At 43.8% G+C, this 22,500-nt stretch overlaps 1 protein-coding gene across 2 annotated transcripts in view; it reads right to left on the reverse strand.

Moving 5' to 3' along the window:
* The window catches only part of LOC121530750 (AT-rich interactive domain-containing protein 3A-like), a 263,616-nt gene that overhangs the window by 201,831 nt on the left and 39,285 nt on the right, over nt 1-22,500 (reverse strand). The gene's annotated exons all lie outside the window — the stretch shown is intronic.

The following is a 22,500-nucleotide window of genomic DNA, read 5'->3' on the forward strand; positions in this document are numbered from 1 at the left end:
AAAAGTCCAACCGAAATTAGACTTTCCGCTTTTAACCCAACCCCTCCGAAAGACACACACACAGGTTTTTTGGAGAGGTGCGAGGGGTTGCCACACTGGGAGCCTGGGGAGCTGTTGGGGGTTAAGTGGCTTCTGTCTCCCGTTGCCAGCTCACTTCCCGACAGGCTTTTCCCATTGTACCCGGGATTCAAACTGGCAACCCTCCGGTTACTGGCTCGCCACTCTTATCGCTAGGCTACCTGCCGCCCCCATCTATGTGTCTATCTATCCATATCTGGGTGGTTCTTCTTCCTCCTGTTGTCTGTTTATCTGTTTGCCTGTCTGGATGTTTCAGACTTGATTTGCTGCTGCAGTGCTCTTCAAAGCATTGTTTGCTTTATAGGACAGTGAGTAAAAATGGAGGTGGTTCTCATTTACATACTGTATATAACCCTGGGTGGATACAGTTAGATACTGTATATAGGTGGATACTGTTAGATACTGTATATAGCCCTGGGTGGAGACTGTTTGTCTCAATGGAGAGTTCAGTGTTCGACTAGTCATGTGCGACATGCACGCGCAGTTACAAGCCTGCTAGAGTTAGTGGCAAGCGGACGAGCAATACCCACCGTCGTAGTACGGATGAAACCTGAGCTGGAATGTTAGGCTAACTGAAGCTGGTTAGTTTAGAAAACCCTTAGTAAATCTAGCTTGCTTCGTAGGACACCACTCTGGCTGGTTCCTGTTGTTAAGGTTTTCTTTTAATGAATTTTTATGGTTAAATGCATTCCATTCAGTTTACGTTTATGCATGTTGACCGCTTAAATAAGACAATTATCTTCTTAAATATTTACATAATAAATGAAAAAAAAAAACTTTTTCTAACTTCCTGTTGGGAGTTAGTTAGCTATAGTTAGATAAGGAGCGTGCGTATTATATTTCAGTCCACTGGTTGGTTAGCCACATCACTTCTCCAACTATAGCTTCCTCTGCTGGCATAGATGTTAATAACCATAACTTCATTTGACTAATGGATGACAGTATAGATGTTAAAAACAATAACTTCATTGGACTAATATATGACCGTATAGATATTACTAACAAAAACTTCATTTGACTAAAGATGAACATGTAGATGGACCATAACTTCATTTGTCTCAGAACCTGCTAAGGAATAGTGAACAAATACTAGGATGAAACGGGGCAGCAGTAGTTGTATAGATGTCAGAGGGGCAGCAGTAGTTGTATAGATGTGAGAGGGGCAGCAGTAGTTGTATAGATGTGAGAGGGGCAGCAGTAGTTGTATAGATGTCAAAGGGGCAGCAGTAGTTGTATAGATGTCAAAGGGGCAGCAGTAGTTGTATAGATGTGAGAGGGGCAGCAGTAGTTGTATAGATGTGAGAGGGGCAGCAGTAGTTGTATAGATGTCAAAGGGGCAGCAGTAGTTGTATAGATGTCAAAGGGGCAGCAGTAGTTGTATAGATGTGAGAGGGGCAGCAGTAGTTGTATAGATGTGAGAGGGGCAGCAGTAGTTGTATAGATGTGAGAGGGGCAGCAGTAGTTGTATAGATGTGAGAGGGGCAGCAGTAGTTGTATAGATGTGAGAGGGGCAGCAGTAGTTGTATGGATGTCAAAGGGGCAGCAGTAGTTGTATAGATGTCAGGGGGCAGCAGTAGTTGTATAGATGTCAGAGGGGCAGCAGTAGTTGTATAGATGTCAAAGGGGCAGCAGTAGTTGTATAGATGTCAAAGGGGCAGCAGTAGTTGTATAGATGTCAAAGGGGCAGCAGAAGTTGTATAGATGTGAGAGGGGCAGCAGTAGTTGTATAGATGTGAGAGGGGCAGCAGTAGTTGTATAGATGTGAGAGGGGCAGCAGTAGTTGTATAGATGTGAGAGGGGCAGCAGTAGTTGTATAGATGTCAAAGGGGCAGCAGTAGTTGTATAGATGTCAGGGGGCAGCAGTAGTTGTATAGATGTCAGAGGGGCAGCAGTAGTTGTATAGATGTCAAAGGGGCAGCAGTAGTTGTATAGATGTCAAAGGGGCAGCAGTAGTTGTATAGATGTGAGAGGGGCAACAGTAGTTGTATAGATGTCAAAGGGGCAGCAGTAGTTGTATAGATGTCAAAGGGGCAGCAGTAGTTGTATAGATGTGAGAGGGGCAGCAGTAGTTGTATAGATGTCAAAGGGGCAGCAGTAGTTGTATAGATGTCAAAGGGGCAGCAGTAGTTGTATAGATGTGAGAGGGGCAGCAGTAGTTGTATAGATGTCAAAGGGGCAGCAGTAGTTGTATAGATGTCAGGGGGCAGCAGTAGTTGTATAGATGTCAGAGGGGCAGCAGTAGTTGTATAGATGTGAGAGGGGCAGCAGTAGTTGTATAGATGTGAGAGGGGCAACAGTAGTTGTATAGATGTCAAAGGGGCAGCAGTAGTTGTATAGATGTCAAAGGGGCAGCAGTAGTTGTATAGATGTCAAAGGGGCAGCAGTAGTTGTATACATGTCAAAGGGGCAGCAGTAGTTGTATAGATGTCAGAGGGCAGCAGTAGTTGTATACATGACAAAGGGGCAGCAGTAGTTGTATAGATGTCAGAGGGCAGCAGTAGTTGTATACATGACAAAGGGGCAGCAGTAGTTGTATAGATGACAAAGGGGCAGCAGTAGTTGTATAGATGTCAGAGGGGCAGCAGTAGTTGTATAGATGACAAAGGGGCAGCAGTAGTTGTATAGATGACAAAGGGGCAGCAGTAGTTGTATAGATGTCAGAGGGCAGCAGTAGTTGTATAGATGTCAAAGGGGCAGCAGTAGTTGTATAGATGTCAGGGGGCAGCAGTAGTTGTATAGATGTGAGAGGGGCAGCAGTAGTTGTATAGATGTGAGAGGGGCAGCAGTAGTTGTATAGATGTGAGAGGGGCAGCAGTAGTTGTATAGATGTGAGAGGGGCAGCAGTAGTTGTATAGATGTCAAAGGGGCAGCAGTAGTTGTATAGATGTCAGAGGGGCAGCAGTAGTTGTATAGATGTGAGAGGGCAGCAGTAGTTGTATAGATGTGAGAGGGGCAGCAGTAGTTGTATAGATGACAAAGGGGCAGCAGTAGTTGTATAGATGTGAGAGGGGCAGCAGTAGTTGTATAGATGTCAAAGGGGCAGCAGTAGTTGTATAGATGTCAGAGGGGCAGCAGTAGTTGTATAGATGTGAGAGGGGCAGCAGTAGTTGTATAGATGTGAGAGGGGCAGCAGTAGTTGTATAGATGTCAAAGGGGCAGCAGTAGTTGTATAGATGTGAGAAGGGCAGCAGTAGTTGTATAGATGTCAGAGGGGCAGCAGTAGTTGTATAGATGTCAGAGGGGCAGCAGTAGTTGTATAGATGTCAAAGGGGCAGCAGTAGTTGTATTGATGTGAGAGGGGCAGCAGTAGTTGTATAGATGTCAGAGGGGCAGCAGTAGTTGTATAGATGTCAGAGGGGCAGCAGTAGTTGTATAGATGTGAGAGGGGCAGCAGTAGTTGTATAGATGTGAGAGGGGCAGCAGTAGTTCTATAGATGTGAGAGGGGCAGCAGTAGTTGTATAGATGTCAGAGGGGCAGCAGTAGTTGTATAGATGTCAAAGGGGCAGCAGTAGTTGTATAGATGTCAAAGGGGCAGCAGTAGTTGTATAGATGTCAGAGGGGCAGCAGTAGTTCTATAGATGTGAGAGGGGCAGCAGTAGTTGTATAGATGTCAAAGGGGCAGCAGTAGTTGTATAGATGTCAGAGGGGCAGCAGTAGTTGTATAGATGTGAGAGGGGCAGCAGTAGTTGTATAGATGTCAAAGGGGCAGCAGTAGTTGTATAGATGTCAAAGGGGCAGCAGTAGTTGTATAGATGTCAAAGGGGCAGCAGTAGTTGTATAGATGTCAAAGGGGCAGCAGTAGTTGTATAGATGTCAAAGGGGCAGCAGTAGTTGTATAGATGTCAAAGGGGCAGCAGTAGTTGTATAGATGTCAGAGGGTAGCAGTAGTTGTATAGATGTGAAATGGGCAGCAGTAGTTGTATAGATGTCAAAGGGGCAGCAGTAGTTGTATAGATGACAAAGGGGCAGCAGTAGTTCTATAGATGTGAGAGGGGCAGCAGTAGTTGTATAGATGTCAAAGGGGCAGCAGTAGTTGTATAGATGTCAAAGGGGCAGCAGTAGTTGTATAGATGTCAGAGGGGCAGCAGTAGTTGTATAGATGTGAGAGGGGCAGCAGTAGTTGTATAGATGACAAAGGGGCAGCAGTAGTTGTATAGATGTCAGAGGGCAGCAGCAGTTGTATAGATGTGAGAGGGGCAACAGTAGTTGTATAGATGTCAAAGGGGCAGCAGTAGTTGTATAGATGTCAAAGGGGCAGCAGTAGTTGTATAGATGTCAGAGGGGCAGCAGTAGTTGTATAGATGTGAGAGGGGCAGCAGTAGTTGTATAGATGTCAAAGGGGCAGCAGTAGTTGTATAGATGTCAAAGGGGCAGCAGTAGTTGTATAGATGTCAAAGGGGCAGCAGTAGTTGTATAGATGTCAAAGGGGCAGCAGTAGTTGTATAGATGTCAGAGGGGCAGCAGTAGTTGTATAGATGTGAGAGGGGCAGCAGTAGTTGTATAGATGTCAAAGGGGCAGCAGTAGTTGTATAGATGTCAAAGGGGCAGCAGTAGTTGTATAGATGTCAAAGGGCAGCAGTAGTTGTATAGATGTCAAAGGGGCAGCAGTAGTTGTATAGATGTCAAAGGGGCAGCAGTAGTTGTATAGATGTCAAAGGGGCAGCAGTAGTTGTATAGATGTCAAAGGGGCAGCAGTAGTTGTATAGATGTCAGAGGGGCAGCAGTAGTTGTATAGATGTCAGAGGGGCAGCAGTAGTTGTATAGATGTCAAAGGGGCAGCAGTAGTTGTATAGATGACAAAGGGGCAGCAGTAGTTCTATAGATGTGAGAGGGGCAGCAGTAGTTGTATAGATATCAAAGGGGCAGCAGTAGTTGTATAGATGTCAAAGGGGCAGCAGTAGTTGTATAGATGTCAGAGGGGCAGCAGTAGTTGTATAGATGTGAGAGGGGCAGCAGTAGTTGTATAGATGACAAAGGGGCAGCAGTAGTTGTATAGATGTCAGAGGGGCAACAGTAGTTGTATAGATGTGAGAGGGGCAGCAGTAGTTGTATAGATGTGAGAGGGGCAGCAGTAGTTGTATAGATGTCAGAGGGGCAGCAGTAGTTGTATAGATGTGAGAAGGGCAGCAGTAGTTGTATAGATGTGAGAGGGGCAGCAGTAGTTCTATAGATGTGAGAGGGGCAGCAGTAGTTGTATAGATGTCAGAGGGGCAGCAGTAGTTGTATAGATGTCAAAGGGGCAGCAGTAGTTGTATAGATGTCAGAGGGGCAACAGTAGTTGTATAGATGTGAGAGGGGCAGCAGTAGTTGTATAGATGTCAAAGGGGCAGCAGTAGTTGTATAGATGTGAGAGGGGCAGCAGTAGTTGTATAGATGTCAAAGGGGCAGCAGTAGTTGTATAGATGTGAGAGGGGCAGCAGTAGTTGTATAGATGTGAGAGGGGCAGCAGTAGTTGTATAGATGTGAGAGGGGCAGCAGTAGTTGTATAGACTTGAGAGGGGCAGCAGTAGTTGTATAGATGTGAGAGGGTCAGCAGTAGTTGTATAGATGTGAGAGGGGCAGCAGTAGTTGTATAGATGTCAAAGGGGCAGCAGTAGTTGTATAGATGTGAGAGGGGCAGCAGTAGTTGTATAGATGTGAGAGGGGCAGTAGTAGTTTTATAGATGTGAGAGGGGCAGCAGTAGTTGTATAGATGTGAGAGGGGCAGCAGTAGTTGTATAGATGTCAAAGGGGCAGCAGTAGTTGTATAGATGTGAGAGGGGCAGCAGTAGTTGTATAGATGTGAGAGGGGCAGCAGTAGTTGTATAGATGTGAGAGGGGCAGCAGTAGTTGTATAGACTTGAGAGGGGCAGCAGTAGTTGTATAGATGTGAGAGGGTCAGCAGTAGTTGTATAGATGTGAGAGGGGCAGCAGTAGTTGTATAGATGTGAGAGGGGCAGCAGTAGTTGTATAGATGTCAAAGGGGCAGCAGTAGTTGTATAGATGTCAGAGGGGCAGCAGTAGTTGTATAGATGTGAGAGGGGCAGCAGTAGTTGTATAGATGTGAGAGGGCAGCAGTAGTTGTATAGATGTGAGGGGGCAGCAGTAGTTGTATAGATGTGAGAGGGGCAGCAGTAGTTGTATAGATGTCAAAGGGGCAGCAGTAGTTGTATAGATGTCAAAGGGGCAGCAGTAGTTGTATAGATGTCAGAGGGGCAGCAGTAGTTGTATAGATGTGAGAGGGGCAGCAGTAGTTGTATAGATGTCAGAGGGGCAGCAGTAGTTGTATAGATGTCAGAGGGGCAGCAGTAGTTGTATAGATGTGAGAGGGGCAGCAGTAGTTGTATAGATGTGAGAGGGGCAACAGTAGTTGTATAGATGTGAGAGGGGCAGCAGTAGTTGTATAGATGTCAAAGGGGCAGCAGTAGTTGTATAGATGTCAGATGTGCAGCAGTAGTTGTATAGATGTGAGAGGAGCAGCAGTAGTTGTATAGATGTGAGAGGGGCAGCAGTAGTTGTATAGATGTGAGAGGGCAGCAGTAGTTGTATAGATGTGAGAGGGGCAGCAGTAGTTGTATAGATGTCAAAGGGGCAGCAGTAGTTGTATAGATGTGAGAGGGGCAGCAGTAGTTGTATAGATGTGAGAGGGGCAGCAGTAGTTGTATAGATGTCAAAGGGGCAGCAGTAGTTGTATAGATGTGAGAGGGGCAGCAGTAGTTGTATAGATGTCAAAGGGGCAGCAGTAGTTGTATAGATGTGAGAGGGGCAGCAGTAGTTGTATTGATGTCAAAGGGGCAGCAGTAGTTGTATAGATGTCAAAGGGGCAGCAGTAGTTGTATAGATGTCAGAGGGGCAGCAGTAGTTGTATAGATGTCAGAGGGGCAGCAGTAGTTGTATAGATGTCAAAGGGGCAGCAGTAGTTGTATAGATGTGAGAGGGGCAGCAGTAGTTGTATAGATGTGAGAGGGGCAGCAGTAGTTGTATAGATGTCAAAGGGGCAGCAGTAGTTGTATAGATGTCAAAGGGGCAGCAGTAGTTGTATAGATGTGAGAGGGGCCGTGTATTGGAGCGTTAGCCTACGTGTGCAACTCAAACCATCTGGCAGCGTAGATAGGGTTTCTTCAGACCCGGCACGGAGGGCAAGCTTTGTGCTTGTTCCAACCTGCTCTACATCTTGTTTGGTTGTCTCTGGTTGTAGAAATTCATTTCCCCCCAGAGTCAAGACTGTGAGTGATTGGGCCAAAATACTAATGGCTCAAACAAGTAACGCATTATCCAACAAGGGTTGATAAACAAAGGTTGATGTGAGCACTTCCTAGAATAGACCTTCTAATAACATATGCTGTAGCATATGATAGCTGTAACTGTTACAAATACCAACCTACTAAAAATGTTTCTGTGGACATCTGAGGGTTGGAATTAAGATTGGGGTGATTGATTGATTGATTGGCCGATACACCTGGAGTCCAGTGCGATTAGGAAATAAACATGAAGCTGAAGCTAACCTTAGCCTAGTAGTGATGTGGCTAGCAGTGTCACCTGAAGCTAACCTTAGCCTAGTAGCGATGTGGCTAGCAGTGTCACCTGAAGCTAACCTTAGCCTAGTAGCTATGTGGCTAGCAGTGGTACCTGAAGCTAACCTTAGCCTAGTAGCTATGTGGCTAGCAGTGTCACCTGAAGCTAACCTTAGCCTAGTAGCTATGTGGCTAGCAGTGTCACCTGAAGCTAACCTTAGCCTAGTAGCGATGTGGCTAGCAGTGTCACCTGAAGCTAACCTTAGCCTAGTAGCGATGTGGCTAGCAGTGTCACCTGAAGCTAACCTTAGCCTAGTAGCGATGTGGCTAGCAGTGTCACCTGAAGCTAACCTTAGCCTACATGTATTAGAGCGTTAGCCTACACGTATTGGAGCGTTAGCCTACATGTATTGGAGCATTAGCATACATGTATTGGAGCGTTAGCCTATGTGTATTGGAACGTTAGCCTATGTGTATTGGACCGTTAGCATAAGTGTATTGGAGTGTTGGCCTACGTGTATTGGAGCGTTAGCATACGTGTATTGGAGCGTTAGCCTACGTGTATTGGCGCGTTAGCCTACGTGTATTGGTGCATTAGCCTACGTGTATTGGAGCGTTAGCCTACATGTATTGGCGCGTTAGCCTACGTGTATTGGAGCGTTAGCCTACATGTATTGGAGCGTTAGCCTACGTGTATTGGAGCATTAGCCTACGTGTATTGGAGCGTTAGCCTACATGTATTGGAGCGTTACCATATGTGTATTGGAGCGTTAGCCTACATGTATTGGAGCGTTAGCCTACGTGTATTGGAGCATTAGCCTACGTGTATTGGAGCGTTAGCCTACGTGTATTGGAGCGTTAGCCTACGTGTATTGGAGCGTTAGCCTACGTGTATTGGAGCGTTAGCCTACATGTATTGGAGCGTTAGCCTACGTGTATTGGAGTGTTAGCTACATGTACCCTAGCATCCGTGCCTCATGCGCTACATCACTAATCTGTTGTTTTAACTCGGTGATCCCCTCTAGTGATCTCTGACCAACTAAGGAATCCAGGATCTGCGTCCCAAATGCCCCCCTATTCCATATACAGTGCACTGCTTTTGACCAGGGCTCATAAGGCTCTGTTAAAAAGTAGTGCACTATACAGGGAATAGGGGGGCATTCTCTGGTCTAAAGTAGTGCACTGTATAGGGAATAGGGGGCCATTCTCTGGTCTAAAGTAGTGCACTATATAGGGAATAGGGTGCCATTCTCTGGTCTAAAGTAGTGCACTATATAGGGAATAGGGTGCCATTCTCTGGTCTAAAGTAGTGCACTATATAGGGAATAGGGTGCCATTCTCTGGTCTAAAGTAGTGCACTATATAGGGAATAGGGTGCCATTCTCTGGTCTAAAGTAGTGCACTATACAGGGAATAGGGGGCCATTCTCTGGTCTAAAGTAGTGCACTATATAGGGAATAGGGTGCCATTCTCTGGTCTAAAGTAGTGCACTATACAGGGAATAGGGGGCCATTCTCTGGTCTAAAGTAGTGCACTATATAGGGAATAGGGTGCCATTCTCTGGTCTAAAGTAGTGCACTATATAGGGAATAGGGTGCCATTCTCTGGTCTAAAGTAGTGCACTATATAGGGAATAGGGTGCCATTTGGGACGCAGCCCAGGAGCAGTTAGCAGAGCGGTAAAGCTGAGCTCTGCCACAGGGCCAGAGGCTGCTGGATGTGGGTCAGTCCCAAACAGAAACAGTGTCAGCAAGCTCCTGTTAGATTTCACAGCACTGATTCATCAGCTGATAAAAGAGGATCCCCTTACAGACCAGGCCGGGGCCACATTCTTTAAGACACAGACATGGGTTTTGTTGGGATTATATAGGTATATAATTTAAAGCTAGAATTCTTAACTGAAACAATAACAAAATGTCACCCTTCCCCTGTTTCAGTAAAAAGCTGAGGGATGGGGCCTGGGAAAATTTATCTAATCTCAAATTCATAGACAGGTCTTTGGATGCAAGGACTGACCATAAAAAATCCTACAATGTGATTTTCTGGATTTTTTTTTCTCAATTTGTCTGTCATAGTTGACATGTACATATGATGAAAATTACAGGCCTCTCTCATCTTTTTAAGTGGGAGAACTTGCACTATTGGTGGCTGACTAAATACTTTTTTCCCCCCACTGTATAGTATTTGTTTACATTTACTTTGATTAGTAAAACAAGCGCATATGTTGTGTTCTGATGGGGTACGACAGTTGAACTAAGCTCATGAGGCATTTATAAGTTATATTCTTCGAATGGTCACTGAATATATCATTAAATAACACAATTGATGTAGCAATTAGGATTCTAGATTTAAGAAAGATTGTCAATCTTTTTTAATTTACTCAAGGAATGTGAGTGATGTATGAATTAATGTTCAGGAATTTAAATGAATCTTAAGCCACCACACCAGCTGCAATAGTTCTTCATTGATCAGCCGGCTGGAGGGCCATGTGGGGCCTCATTTCCTCTTAGTTATCTGTTATAAATGTTTATTAGTTAGAGAGAGAGAGTGAGAGAGAGAGAGTGAGAGAGAGCGAGAGATCACCCCCTGTAGAGACCCTGCTTCAGCCAACCCCTGGGCCGAGTGACCTCCTCCCTGGGCTAGTTGGGTCTGCTTGATGCCAAAAACAAGTCCACTGTTGACCATTGTTTTAAGTGCTGCCTCCCTCCTCCTCTCCCTCCTTCCCTCCTCCCTCCTCCCTCCTTCCCTCCTTCCCTCCTTCCTCCTCCCTCCTCCCTCCTCCCTCCTCCCTCCTCCCTCCTCCCTCCTCCCTCCTCCCTCCTCCCTCCTTCCCTCCTTCCCTCCTCCCTCCTCCCTCCTCCCTCCTCCCTCCTTCCCTCCTTCCCTCCTCCCTCCTCCCTCCTCCCTCCTCCCTCCTCCTTCCCTCCTCCCTCCTTCCCTCCTTCCCTCCTCCCTCCTCCCTCCTCCCTCCTTCCCTCCTCCCTCCTTCCCTCCTCCCTCCTTCCCTCCTCCCTCCTCCCTCCTCATTAGGCCTTATTCGTGGAGAATGGGATCATGACCACAGCTGATGGAGATGGCTACTGCGTTTTAATGAGGCAGTAAATAATGATTGGCTGTAGAGGAGTCCTAGCCACTAGGTCTTGCTCAGTCATATCATTATTTTATGAAGATCCACCAGAGCTTCCAACTGATGTAAGAGGGTGTGGGGGGGATGAAATGTGTTTGTGTTGTATCTGGAGCAAATTCATCAGAAGGAATTATAATCTCTATTAAGAGGTTTCGTCTTCATCTTCATTTGTGTCTCTCATACCGTTGTGGCCAAATCAAAATGGAGGGGGAACAAGCCCCCCATAAATTACGCCCTGGCAGTTATACCCTTCCTTTTGTTTTGTGCGATGTTATTCCTCTGTGCAATCTGAGCAGGGAAAACAGAGAAAGGAAGTCCAACTGTTTCCTTCTAATACCAGGGGATCTGTATAGCGCATTAGGAAGTGTATCTAGTTTGTATTGATTCTAACTACACTTTCAATCTGAATTTACTGATTGCTTTCCTGATCCTAGCAGTGGAGCAGCTGAGGTCCAGGCTTGGGGGAGGATTCCTCTTTATTAGAGTTAAAATGGATATGACTTTAATGGCATTAATCAACTAGTGTGTCCTCTCTTTATGACCTTTTCTCTTCCAGTTCACACTGTACTCTGAGGTGTTCGGCAGCCTGGACAAAGAACCCCTCGCCTGCTGAAGACAAACTATTTCCCTCTGCCAATTAGCTCAGAATTTCCAGTGGAACCTTTTCATAAATAAAAAGACACATTGATGCATAATGTCTTATTCTATCCTTCTTCTACAGACTGGTTAAGATGGACACAAGACTGTCTGCTATCCAACGGAATCAAACTAAATGACACAGGAAATAACTCGGCCTCAGACGAAGGCAGCGAGCTCCAGTAACACTTTGGGGAAAACAACAAAAGAGCCGTGGCCATTCCATGAAGAATGTCTGAGGAAAGGACTAGAGACTATCAAAGACATTTATGAAAAAATGAAAACGTTGTTTTCCTCTCTTTTGAATTCTGTTGTTTAAAGGACATTGCAATGACCAACGACCTTGAGAGTGGAATGCAGTGGGGAAAGAAAATGGTCTGTTACTGCCTGGGAAAAAAAGACAGGGTTCATGGATTCAATAAATACATTGAGACAATCCTACTTTTTTCATAAAATAATCAAAGGACAATTTTTTCTACCAACGTATTCTAAGTGAACAAAAAGGGCAACAGCTATTCATAACATTGTTGTATTAAGGTCAGAGTGGGCATTCCATTAGGTTAAGGTCAGAGTGGGCATTCCATGAGATGTTGTATTAATGTCAGAGTGGACATTCCATTAGGTTAAGGTCAGAGTGGGCATTCCATGAGATGTTGTATTAATGTCAGAGTGGACATTCCATTAGGTTAAGGTCAGAGTGGGCATTCCATGAGATGTTGTATTAATGTCAGAGTGGACATTCCATTAGGTTAAGGTCAGAGTGGGCATTCCATGAGATGTTGTATTAATGTCAGAGTGGGCATTCCTTTAGGTTAAGGTCAGAGTGGGCATTCCTTTAGGTTAATGTCAGAGTGGGCATTCCTTTAGGTGTTGTATTAAGGTCAGAGTGGGCATTCCATGAGATGTTGTATTAAGGTCAGAGTGGACATTCCTTTAGGTGTTGTATTAATGTCAGAGTGGGCATTCCATGAGATGTTGTATTAATGTCAGAGTGGGCATTCCATGAGATGTTGTATTAATGTCAGAGTGGGCATTCCATGAGATGTTGTATTAATGTCAGAGTGGGCATTCCTTTAGGTTAATGTCAGAGTGGGCATTCCATGAGATGTTGTATTAAGGTCAGAGTGGGCATTCCATTAGGTTAAGGTCAGAGTGGGCATTCCTTTAGGTTAATGTCAGAGTGGGCATTCCTTTAGGTTAATGTCAGAGTGGGCATTCCTTTAGGTTAATGTCAGAGTGGGCATTCCATGAGATGTTGTATTAATGTCAGTGTGGGCATTCCTTTAGGTGTTGTATTAATGTCAGAGTGGGCATTCCTTTAGGTGTTGTACTAATGTCAGAGTGGGCATTCCATGAGATGTTGTATTAATGTCAGAGTGGGCATTCCATGAGATGTTGTATTAATGTCAAAGTGGGCATTCCATGAGATGTTGTATTAATGTCAGAGTGGGCATTCCATGAGATGTTGTATTAATGTCAGTGTGGGCATTCCTTTAGGTGTTGTATTAATGTCAGAGTGGGCATTCCTTTAGGTGTTGTATTAATGTCAGAGTGGGCATTCCATGAGATGTTGTATTAATGTCAGTGTGGGCATTCCTTTAGGTGTTGTATTAATGTCAGAGTGGGCATTCCATTAGGTGTTGTATTAAGGTCAGAGTGGGCATTCCATGAGATGTTGTATTAATGTCAGAGTGGGCATTCCATTAGGTGTTGTATTAAGGTCAGAGTGGGCATTCCATGAGATGTTGTATTAAGGTCAGAGTGGACATTCCTTTAGGTGTTGTATTAAGGTCAGAGTGGACATTCCTTTAGGTGTTGTATTAAGGTCAGAGTGGACATTCCTTTAGGTGTTGTATTAATGTCAGAGTGGGCATTCCTTTAGGTGTTGTATTAAGGTCAGAGTGGACATTCCTTTAGGTTAAGGTCAGAGTGGGCATTCCATTAGGTGTTGTATTAAGGTCAGAGTGGGCATTCCATGAGATGTTGTATTAATGTCAGAGTGGACATTCCTTTAGGTGTTGTATTAAGGTCAGAGTGGGCATTCCATGAGATGTTATATTAAGGTCAGAGTGGACATTCCTTTAGGTGTTGTATTAAGGTCAGAGTGGACATTCCATGAGATGTTGTATTAAGGTCAGAGTGGACATTCCTTTAGGTGTTGTATTAAGGTCAGAGTGGACATTCCTTTAGGTGTTGTATTAAGGTCAGAGTGGACATTCCTTTAGGTGTTGTATTAATGTCAGAGTGGGCATTCCATGAGATGTTGTATTAAGGTCAGAGTGGACATTCCTTTAGGTTAAGGTCAGAGTGGGCATTCCTTTAGGTGTTGTATTAATGTCAGAGTGGACATTCCTTTAGGTGTTGTATTAAGGTCAGAGTGGACATTCCATGAGATGTTGTATTAATGTCAGAGTGGGCATTCCTTTTGGTGTTGTATTAAGGTCAGAGCGGACATTCCATGAGATGTTGTATTAATGTCAGAGTGGGCATTCCTTTAGGTGTTGTATTAAGGTCAGAGTGGGCATTCCTTTAGGTGTTGTATTAATGTCAGAGTGGGCATTCCTTTAGGTGTTGTATTAAGGTCAGAGTGGACATTCCTTTAGGTTAAGGTCAGAGTGGGCATTCCTTTAGGTGTTGTATTAAGGTCAGAGTGGGCATTCCTTTAGGTTAAGGTCAGAGTGGGCATTCCTTTAGGTTAAGGTCAGAGTGGGCATTCCTTTAGGTTAAGGTCAGAGTGGGCATTCCTTTAAGTGTTGTATTAATGTCAGAGTGGGCATTCCTTTAGGTGTTGTATTAATGTCAGAGTGGGCATTCCTTTAGGTGTTGTATTAAGGTCAGAGTGGACATTCCTTTAGGTTAAGGTCAGAGTGGGCATTCCTTTAGGTTAAGGTCAGAGTGGGCATTCCTTTAGGTTAATGTCAGAGTGGGCATTCCTTTAGGTTAAGGTCAGAGTGGGCATTCCTTTAGGTGTTGTATTAAGGTCAGAGTGGACATTCCATGAGATGTTGTATTAATGTCAGAGTGGGCATTCCATTAGGTGTTGTATTAAGGTCAGTGTGGGCATTCCTTTAGGTTAAGGTCAGAGTGGGCATTCCTTTAGGTGTTATATTAAGGTCTGAGTGAGGATAACTAAAATGTGTCACTGGATCTTCTCATCTGTCATTCCATCAAATGAAAGGAAATGGGAAAAAACATAAGTATTTTATGTTTCTAAATAAAGGTTTATAGGGTGCATACAGGTATGGTCTCACAGCTGGACAGGCTGCGTTTCCACTTTCTAGATCCATGCCATAACCAACCAGCTTTTGGCTGCTCTTAAATATCCCTATCAGTGCTGCCTGAAATTTTTAAGGACACACCTCAGATATTGCCACCCCTCCCACCTCAGCGCAAGTGAGCTCATATAAGACAGGTCAATTACCAATCCTGGAGCTAGGGTTTGAAAATAGAAGAGCGCCGTTTTTAACAGGTCGAAATTGCAAATAAGCGTGAGCTTGACAATTGCGCTGGCTTAACACCAGACGAAAATAGAGCTCACAGTCTCTGTATTGGTGAATAGACCCCCCTCCCCTCCCCCGGAAACCATGGTTTCCACCCCTTCCCACCCTGCCTCAACACAGGTTGGTTATCAGTCGGTTGCAACACTCACTACTGAGTTCCAAACTGACCCAGGAAGCACAAGAACTGTTCGTTGGGAGCTTCATGAAATGGGTGAAATGGGTGAAATGGCAGCCAGGTCCATACAGAAATAGTTTGTCGAGATCGATGTGGAAGAACTTGACTGGCCTGCACAGAGCCCTGACCTCAACCACATCGAACACCTTTGGGATGAATTGGAATTGGAAGCAAGTCCCCGCAGCAATGTTCCAACATCTAGTAGAAAGCCTTCCCAGAAGAGTGGAGGCTGTTATAGCAGCAAAGGGGGGGGACCAACTCCATATTAATGCCCATGATTTTGGAATGAGATGTTCGACGAGCAGGTGTCCACATACTTTTGGTCATGTGGTGCATGTACAGTACCAGTCAAAAGTTTTAGAACACATTTTTACATTTTAGTCATTTAGCAGACGCTCTTATCCAGAGCGACTTACAGGCGCAATTAGGGTTAAGTGCCTTGCTTAAGGGCACATCGACAGATTTTTCACCTAGTCGGCTCGGGGATTAGAACCAGCGACCTTTCGGTTACTGGCACAACGCTCTTACCCACTAAGCTAACACCTACTCATTCAAGGGTTTTTCTTTATTTTTACTATTTTTTTACATTGTAGACTAATAGTGAAGACATCAAAACTATGAAATAACACATATGGAATCATGTAGTAACCAAAAAAGTGTTAAACAAATGAAATTATATTTTATATTTGAGATTCTTCAAATAGCCACTCTTGGCAAGTTACCAGACCTGGACTCTGGGATGGCTAACCCTGGACTCTGGGATGGCTAACCCTGGACTCTGGGATGGCTAACCCTGGACTCTGGGATGGCTAACCCTGGACTCTGGGATGGCTAACCCTGGACTCTGGGATGGCTAACCCTGGAGATCCCTTCAATCTCCACCCAGATTGCGCCTCTCGTGTGGAATGAGCTCCAAAACTCCTTAAAGTTGGTGGAGTTGGTGCCTTTAGGGCAATTCAGGCTGATGTTAGAGGGCTTTTACTGAACAATGTGTTTGTTTCATATGATTCGTGTTTTTTAGTTTGCTTTTCATATATTGTAATTGATGTGTATATAAATATGTATAGTGTAATTGATGTGTATATAGATATGTATAGTGTAATTGATGTGTATATAGATATGTATACTGTAATTGATGTGTATATAAATATGTATAGTGTAATTGATGTGTATATAGATATGTATAGTGTAATTGATGTGTATAGATATGTATATTGTAATTGATGTGTATATAGATATGTATAGTGTAATTGATGTGTATAGATATGTATAGTGTAATTGATGTGTATAGATATGTATAGTGTAATTGATGTGTATAGATATGTATAGTGTAATTGATGTGTATAGATATGTATAGTGTAATTGATGTGTATATAGATATGTATATTGTAATTGATGTGTATATAGATATGTATAGTGTAATTGATGTGTATAGATATGTATAGTGTAATTGATGTGTATATAGATATGTATACTGTAATTGATGTGTATAGATATGTATAGTGTAATTGATGTGTATATAAATATGTATACTGTAATTGATGTGTATATATATATGTATAGTGTAATTGATGTGTATATAGATATGTATACTGTAATTGATGTGTATAGATATGTATAGTGTAATTGATGTGTATATAAATATGTATACTGTAATTGATGTGTATAGATATGTATAGTGTAATTGATGTGTATAGATATGTATAGTGTAATTGATGTGTATATATATATGTATACTGTAATTGATGTGTATAGATATGTATAGTGTAATTGATGTGTATATAAATATGTATACTGTAATTGATGTGTATAGATATGTATAGTGTAATTGATGTGTATAGATATGTATAGTGTAATTGATGTGTATATATATATGTATACTGTAATTGATGTGTATATAGATATGTATATTGTAATTGATGTGTATATAGATACAGTGGGGAAAAAAAGTATTTAGTCAGCCACCAATTGTGCAAGTTCTCCCACTTAAAAAGATGAGAGAGGCCTGTAATTTTCATCATAGTTACACGTCAACTATGACAGACAAAATGAGAAAAAAAAATCCAGAAAATCACATTGTAGGATTTTTAATGAATTTATTGGCATATGATGGTGGAAAAAAAGTATTTGGTCAACAACAAAAGTTTCTCAATACTTTGGTATATACCCTTTGTTGGCAATGACACAGGTCAAACATTTTCTGTAAGTCTTCACAAGGTTTTCACACACTGTTGCTGGTATTTTGGCCCATTCCTCCATGCAGATCTCCTCTAGAGCAGTGATGTTTTGGGGCTATCGCTGGGCAACACAGACTTTCAACTCCCTCCAAAGATTTTCTATGGGGTTGAGATCTGGAGACTGGCTAGGCCACTCCAGGACCTTGAAATGCTTCTTACGAAGCCACTCCTTCGTTGACGGGCGGTGTGTTTGGGATCATTGTCATGCTGAAATCGTTTCATCTTCAATGCCCTTGCTGATGGAAGGAGGTTTTCACTCAAAATCTCACGATACATGGCCCCATTCATTCTTTCCTTTACACGGATCAGTCGTCCTGGTCCCTTTGCAGAAAAACAGCCCCAAAGCATGATGTTTCCAACCCCATGCTTCACAGTAGGTATGGTGTTCTTTGGATGCAACTCAGCATTCTTTGTCCTCCAAACATGACGAGTTGAATTTTTACCAAAAAGTTATATTTTCGTTTCATCTGACCATATGACATTCTCCCAATCCTCTTCTGGATTATCCAAATGCACTTCAGACGGGCCTGGACATGTACTGGCTTAAGCAGGGGGGACACGTCTCGCACTGCAGGATTTGAGTCCCTGGTGGCGTAGTGTGTTACTGATGGTTGGCTTTGTTACTTTGGTCCCAGCTCTCTGCAGGTCATTCACTAGGTCCCCCCCGTGTGGTTCTAGGATTTTTGCTCACCGTTCTTGTGATCATTTTGACCCCACGGGGTGAGATCTTGCGTGGAGCCCCAGATCGAGGGAGATTATCAGTGGTCTTGTATGTCTTCCATTTCCTAATAATTGCTCCCACAGTTGATTTCTTCAAACCAAGCTGCTTACCTATTGCAGATTCAGTCTTCCCAGCCTGGTGCAGGTCTACAATTTTGTTTTTGGTGTCCTTTGACAGCTATTTGGTCTTGGCCATTGTGAAGTTTGGAGTGTGACTGTTTGAGGTTGTGGACAGGTGTCTTTTATACTGATAACAAGTTCAAACAGGTGCCATTAATACAGGTAACAGTGGAGGACAGAGGAGCCTCTTAAAGAAGAAGTTACAGGTCTGTGAGAGCCAGAAATCTTGCTTGTTTATAGGTGACCAAATACTTATTTTCCACCATAATTTGCAAATAAATTCATTAAAAATCCTACAATGGGATTTTCTGGAATTTTTTTTCTCAATTTGTCTGTCATAGTTGACGTGTACCTATGATGAAAATTACAGGCCTCTCTCATCTTTTTAAGTGGGAGAACTTGCACAATTGGTGGCTGACTAAATACTTTTTTTCCCCACTGTATGTATAGTGTCATGTGTTTTTTATTGATGTGTCTGACAGGTCATTGTAAATAATAATTTGATCTTAATTGACTTATCTGTATAAATAAAGGTGAAATAAAACTTGTCTGGGTGGATATTAGTTAGTTCTACTAAATCCCACGTTTCACTAGAAGCTACTGTGCTATTATCCTGACTAATACCCTCAACTTCTCTATACCTCTCTCTCTCTCTCTTTCTCTCTCTCTCTCTCTCTCTCTTTCTCTCTACCTCTCTCTCTCTCTCTCTACCTCTCTCTCTTTCTCTCTCTCTTTTCTTTCTTTCTCTCTCTCTTTTCTTTCTTTCTCTCTCTCTCTCTCTCTCTCTCTCTCTCTCTCTCTCTCTCTCTCTCTCTCTCTTTCTCTCTCTCTCTCTCTCTCTCTCTCTCTCTCTCTCTCTCTCTTTTCTTTCTTTCTCTCTCTCTCTCTCTCTCTCTCTCTCTCTCTCTCTCTCTCTCTCTCTCTCTCTCTCTCTCTCTCTCTCTCTCTCTCTCTCTCTCTCTCTACCTCTCTCTCTCTCTCTCTCTCTACCTCTCTCTCTCTCTCTCTCTCTCTCTCTCTTTCTCTCTCTCTTTCTCTCTCTCTTTTCTTTCTTTCTCTCTCTCTCTCTCTCTCTTTCTCTCTCTCTCTCTCTCTCTCTCTCTCTTTCTCTCTCTCTTTTCTTTCTTTCTCTCTCTCTCTCTCTCTCTCTCTCTCTCTCTCTCTCTCTCTCTCTCTCTCTCTCTCTCTCTCTCTCTCTCTCTCTCTCTCTCTCTCTCTCTCTCTCTCTCTCTCTCTCTCTCTCTCCTCTCTCTCTCTCTCTCTCTCTCTCTCTCTTTCTCTCTCTCTTTCTCTCTCTCTTTTCTTTCTTTCTCTCTCTCTCTCTCTCTCTCTCTCTCTCTCTCTCTCTCTCTCTCTCTCTCTCTCTCTCTCTCTCTCTCTCTCTCTCTCTCTCTCTCTCTCTCTCTCTCTCTCTCTCTCTCTCTCTCTCTCTTTTCTTTCTTTCTCTCTCTCTCTCTCTCTCTCTCTCTCTCTCTCTCTCTCTCTCTCTCTCTCTCTCTCTCTCTCTCTCTCTCTCTCTCTCTCTCTCTCTCTCTCTCTCTCTCTCTCTCTCTCTCTCTCTCTCTCTCTCTCTCTCTCTCTCTCTCTCTCTCTCTCTCTCTCCCTCCTCTCAACCTCTCTCCCTCTCTCTCCCTCCTCTCTTTCTCTCTCCCTCCTCTCAACCTCTCTCTACCTCTCTCCCTCCTCTCTCTCTCTCTCCCTCCTCTCAACCTCTCTCCTTCTCTCTCTCCCTCCTCTCAACCTCTCTCTCTCTCTCTCCCTCCTCTCAACCTCTCAACCTCTCTCTCCCTCTCTCCAAGACACTTCCATTCTGAAGACTTTAACTCACAGACACTAGAGAATCGTAACACTGACTAAGTCAGAATGGCTATAGGGCCTGGCCTGCCTGATAGGGGAAATCTGAACAAACACAACTCTCATGTTTTCATTTCAAATACTTCATATTTCCCACCTGACCTTATAAATCATATTTACTGTTGAAGAAAAGAGAGGTGGAGGAAGGGAGTGGAGAGGGGTGTAGGGATGGAGGGAGAGGTAGAGGGAGGGAGTGGAGTAGAGTGGTGGAGGGTACAGAGAGGTGGAGGGACTACAGAGGAAGTCTCTTGCCTAAAAATGTTCATAAGACTCCAGCCACCCAAGTCATAGACTGTTCTCTCTGCTACCGTACGGCGGTACTGGAGCGCCAAGTCTAGGACCAACAGGACCCTGAACAGCCTCTACCCCCAAGCCATACGACTGCTAAACAGTTAACCAAATACCTACCTATCTGCATTGACCCTTTTTGCACTAATTGTTTTGACTCATCACATACGCTGCTGCTACTGTTTATTATCAATCCTGTTGCCTAGTCACTTTACCCCCTACCTATCTGTACTGTGCATACAGTATCTAGCTCCATTACCTCGTACCCCTGCATACTGACTCGGTACTGGTACTCCGTGTATACAGCCAAGTTATCGTTACTCATTGTGTATTTATTCCTCGTACTATTATTTACTTTCTATTATTTCTCTATTTTCTTTCTCTCTGCGTTGTTGGGAAGGACCCGTAAGTAAGCATTTCTCTGTTAGTCTACACATGTTGTTTACCAAGCATGTGACAATTTTTATTTTATGTATTTGTTTATATTCTCTCAGCTCAAGCATCTGTCTCTGCTCTCCAACCAACACAACACACCACACTCTCTCTGTTTCCCTAATAATTGCTGTCTGTTTCTCCGGTGGTATCAGCAAACAGAACCTTGCCACCCCCCACAGCACTAACATTCGCACACACACACACACACACACACACACACACACACACACACACACACACACACACACACACATTGGGATTCATTGGTTGGTCAGCTTTCTCTCTCTCTCTCTCTCTCTCTCTCTCTCTCTCTCTCTCTCTCCCTTTCTCTCCCTTTCTCTCTCTCTCTCTCTCTCTCTCTCTTTCTCTCTCTCTCTCTCTCTCTCTCCCTTTCTCTCTCTCTCTCTCTCTCTCTCTCTCTCTCTCCCTTTCTCTCCCTCTCTCTCCCTCTCTCTCTCTCTCTCTCTCTCTCTCTCTCTCTCTCTCTCTCTCTCTCTCTCTCTCTCTCTCTCTCTCTCTCTCTCTCTCTCTCTCTCTCTCTCTCTCTCTCTCTCTCTCTCTCTCTCTCTCTCTCTCTCTTTCTCTCTCTCTCTCTCTCCCTTTCTCTCTCTCTCGCTCTCTCTCTCTCTCCCTTTCTCTCTCTCTCTCTCTCTCTCTCTCTCTCTTTATCTGTGATGAGAGTGGGAATAGAAGAGAGGCCTGCTGTTCCAAGCCAATCATTCATTTATGATTCAGAGGTGTGGCGGGGACAACAACAAACTACAGTAACCTCTCAACACATACTATACTTCAAAATACTATCATAGAATGACAACTACCGGATGACTCTTCTTACATCATAAAATGGCCACTACCGGATGACTCTTGTTACATCATAAATTGAGAACGACCAGATGTCTCCCCTTACATCTATAAACAACGGAACAATGTGGTATTTGTGTCCAAAGAGACTATCACCTCACATACCATGGTATGTATTTAAAAAACAAATGTGTTGTGTTGAAGTGTGATGTCAGGCTTTAAACTGTTCCATCTCCATAGTTACCATTCTCATCACAGCACTATCAAAATCAGAGATTAGGATTAATTTTTCTTTCTTTTACATTTTAGTCATTTAGCAGACGCTCTTATACAGTGCGACTTACAGTTAGTGAGTGTTTCATACTGGCCCCCCGTGGGAAGCGAACCCACAACCCTGGCGTTGCAAGCGCCATGCTCTACCAACTGAGCTACAGGCATCTGTCTCTGCTCTCCAACCAACTTACATGCATTGGTGAAATAGGGACAGTAAACTGTATGTTGACAGTGAGTTAGATAGCTAGGGAATGACAGTGACTACTATGAATTAATTATAAACATGAAAAACTAAGGAATTTAAGGGGTTAATTATCTCAGAACATGATGCAATAGTAATCCATTACCTATATCTATCCTATAGCTAATAACTCAACAGTCATTAAAAAGTCACATCCCAAAAGTGGTAGCTCCAGTGTCCTTGTGTTTTCAATATGTAGAATATGACACCACAGCCAAACTCCCCTTGTATGGATCCTATAGCATAGTTGATCCATTATTGGATTGGATTGACGGCTGAGTGTTACCTCACACCTCTCTATCTGCCAAAGAGGGTATTGTCTTTCACAGAGACGGGGGGAACGGAAAGGAGAGGAGAGGAGAGGAGAGGAGAGGAGAGGAGAGGAGAGAAGGAGAGGAGGAGAGAGAGGAGAGATGAGGGGAGAGAGGAGAGGAGGGAAGAGGAGAGGAGAGGAGAGGAGAGGAGAGGAGGAGAGGAGAGGAGAGGGAGGAGAGGAGAGGAGGAGAGGGAGGAGAGGAGAGG

Source organism: Coregonus clupeaformis, unplaced genomic scaffold (assembly GCF_020615455.1).
Source record: "Coregonus clupeaformis isolate EN_2021a unplaced genomic scaffold, ASM2061545v1 scaf0002, whole genome shotgun sequence".
NCBI classification, from domain to species: Eukaryota; Metazoa; Chordata; class Actinopteri; order Salmoniformes; family Salmonidae; genus Coregonus; species Coregonus clupeaformis.